Consider the following 3,709-nt stretch of genomic DNA (forward strand, 5'->3'; position numbering starts at 1 on the left):
AAATACGTAAATTAACCCAGAATCTTGTAATTTTTGACATTTATGAAGTTCCAGACCTGACACATAGATGGCGCCATTTTAGGGTCAGTTAGGTCAAATTATGCTTAAAATTCAAGAAAAATACGTAAATTAACACAGAATCTTGTAATTTTTGACATTTCTGAAGTTCCAGACCTGACACATAGATGACGCCATTTTAGGGTCAGGTCAGGTCAAATTATGCTTAAAATTCAAGAAAAATACGTAAATTAACACAGAATCTTGTAATTTTTGACATTTCTGAAGTTCCAGACCTGACACATAGATGACGCCATTTTAGGGTCAGGTCAGGTCAAATTATGCTTAAAATTCAAGAAAAATACGTAAATTAACCCAGAATCTTGTAATTTTTGACATTTCTGAAGTTCCAGACCTGTCATATAGATGGCGCCATTTTTGAGTCAAAATAGGCGCCAAAATTAAAAAACAATATGTAAAATAAAGGAAAAACAGTAATTTTTGACATTTATGAAGTTCCAGACCTGACACATAGATGGCGCCATTTTAGGGTCAGGTCAGGTCAAATTATGCTTAAAATTCAAGAAAAATACGTAAATGAACCCAGAATCTTGTAATTTTTGACATTTATGAAGTTCCAGACCTGACACATAGATGGCGCCATTTTAGGGTCAGTTAGGTCAAATTATGCTTAAAATTCAAGAAAAATACGTAAATTAACCCAGAATCTTGTAATTTTTGACATTTCTGAAGTTCCAGACCTGTCATATAGATGGCGCCATTTTTGAGTTAAAATAGGCGCCAAAATTCAAAAACAATATGTAAAATATAGGAAAAAACAGTAATTTTTGACATTTGTGAAGTTCCAGACCTGTCACATAGATGGCGCCATTTTTGAGTCAAAATAGGCGCCAAAATTCAAAAACAATATGTAAAATATAGGAAAAACAGTAATTTTTGACATTTATGAAGTTCCAGACCTGACACATAGATGGCGCCATTTTAGGGTCAGTTAGGTCAAATTATGCTTAAAATTCAAGAAAAATACGTAAATTAACCCAGAATCTTGTAATTTTTGACATTTGTGAAGTTCCAGACCTGTCATATAGATGGCGCCATTTTTGAGTCAAAATAGGCGCCAAAATTCAAAAACAATATGTAAAATAAAGGAAAAAACAGTAATTTTTGACATTTCTGAAGTTCCAGACCTGACACATAGATGGCGCCATTTTAGGGTCAGGTCAGGTCAAATTATGCTTAAAATTCAAGAAAAATACGTAAATTAACCCAGAATCTTCCCAGAATCTTGTAATTTTTGACATTTCTGAAGTTCCAGACCTGTCACATAGATGGCGCCATTTTTGAGTTAAAATAGGCGCCAAAATTCAAAAACAATATGTAAAATATAGGAAAAAACAGTAATTTTTGACATTTGTGAAGTTCCAGACCTGTCACATAGATGGCGCCATTTTTGAGTCAAAATAGGCGCCAAAATTCAAAAACAATATGTAAAATAAAGGAAAAACAGTAATTTTTGACATTTATGAAGTTCCAGACCTGACACATAGATGGCGCCATTTTAGGGTCAGTTAGGTCAAATTATGCTTAAAATTCAAGAAAAATACGTAAATTAACCCAGAATCTTGTAATTTTTGACATTTCTGAAGTTCCAGACCTGTCATATAGATGGCGCCATTTTTGAGTCAAAATAGGCGCCAAAATTCAAAAACAATATGTAAAATAAAGGAAAAAACAGTAATTTTTGACATTTATGAAGTTCCAGACCTGACACATAGATGGCGCCATTTTAGGGTCAGGTCAGGTCAAATTATGCTTAACATTCAAAAAAAATACGTAAATTAACCCAGAATCTTGTAATTTTTGACATTTCTGAAGTTCCAGACCTGTCATATAGATGGCGCCATTTTTGAGTCAAAATAGGCGCCAAAATTCAAAAACAATATGTAAAATAAAGGAAAAAACAGTAATTTTTGACATTTCTGAAGTTCCAGACCTGACACATAGATGGCGCCATTTTAGGGTCAGGTCAGGTCAAATTATGCTTAAAATTCAAGAAAAATACGTAAATTAACCCAGAATCTTCCCAGAATCTTGTAATTTTTGACATTTCTGAAGTTCCAGACCTGTCACATAGATGGCGCCATTTTTGAGTTAAAATAGGCGCCAAAATTCAAAAACAATATGTAAAATATAGGAAAAAACAGTAATTTTTGACATTTGTGAAGTTCCAGACCTGTCACATAGATGGCGCCATTTTTGAGTCAAAATAGGCGCCAAAATTCAAAAACAATATGTAAAATAAAGGAAAAACAGTAATTTTTGACATTTATGAAGTTCCAGACCTGACACATAGATGGCGCCATTTTAGGGTCAGTTAGGTCAAATTATGCTTAAAATTCAAGAAAAATACGTAAATTAACACAGAATCTTGTAATTTTTGACATTTCTGAAGTTCCAGACCTGACACATAGATGACGCCATTTTAGGGTCAGGTCAGGTCAAATTATGCTTAAAATTCAAGAAAAATACGTAAATTAACACAGAATCTTGTAATTTTTGACATTTCTGAAGTTCCAGACCTGACACATAGATGACGCCATTTTAGGGTCAGGTCAGGTCAAATTATGCTTAAAATTCAAGAAAAATACGTAAATTAACACAGAATCTTGTAATTTTTGACATTTCTGAAGTTCCAGACCTGTCATTTAGATGGCGCCATTTTTGAGTCAAAATAGGCGCCGAAATTCAAAAACAATATGTAAAATAAAGGAAAAAACAGTAATTTTTGACATTTCTGAAGTTCCAGACCTGACACATAGATGACGCCATTTTAGGGTCAGGTCAGGTCAAATTATGCTTAAAATTCAAGAAAAATACGTAAATTAACCCAGAATCTTGTAATTTTTGACATTTCTGAAGTTCCAGACCTGTCATATAGATGGCGCCATTTTTGAGTTAAAATAGGCGCCAAAATTCAAAAACAATATGTAAAATATAGGAAAAAACAGTAATTTTTGACATTTGTGAAGTTCCAGACCTGTCACATAGATGGCGCCATTTTTGAGTCAAAATAGGCGCCAAAATTCAAAAACAATATGTAAAATAAAGGAAAAAACAGTAATTTTTGACATTTCTGAAGTTCCAGACCTGACACATAGATGGCGCCATTTTAGGGTCAGGTCAGGTCAAATTATGCTTAACATTCAAAAAAAATACGTAAATTAACCCAGAATCTTGTAATTTTTGACATTTCTGAAGTTCCAGACCTGTCATATAGATGGCGCCATTTTTGAGTCAAAATAGGCGCCAAAATTCAAAAACAATATGTAAAATAAAGGAAAAAACAGTAATTTTTGACATTTCTGAAGTTCCAGACCTGACACATAGATGGCGCCATTTTAGGGTCAGGTCAGGTCAAATTATGCTTAAAATTCAAGAAAAATACGTAAATTAACCCAGAATCTTCCCAGAATCTTGTAATTTTTGACATTTGTGAAGTTCCAGACCTGTCACATAGATGGCGCCATTTTTGAGTCAAAATAGGCGCCAAAATTCAAAAACAATATGTAAAATAAAGGAAAAAACAGTAATTTTTGACATTTCTGAAGTTCCAGACCTGACACATAGATGGCGCCATTTTAGGGTCAGGTCAGGTCAAATTATGCTTAACATTCAAAAAAAATACGTAAAT

The sequence above is a fragment of the Gnatocerus cornutus genome, unplaced genomic scaffold (assembly GCF_029298725.1).
Source record: "Gnatocerus cornutus isolate USDA-ARS CGAHR unplaced genomic scaffold, icGnaCorn1.1 ctg00000269.1, whole genome shotgun sequence".
NCBI classification, from domain to species: Eukaryota; Metazoa; Arthropoda; class Insecta; order Coleoptera; family Tenebrionidae; genus Gnatocerus; species Gnatocerus cornutus.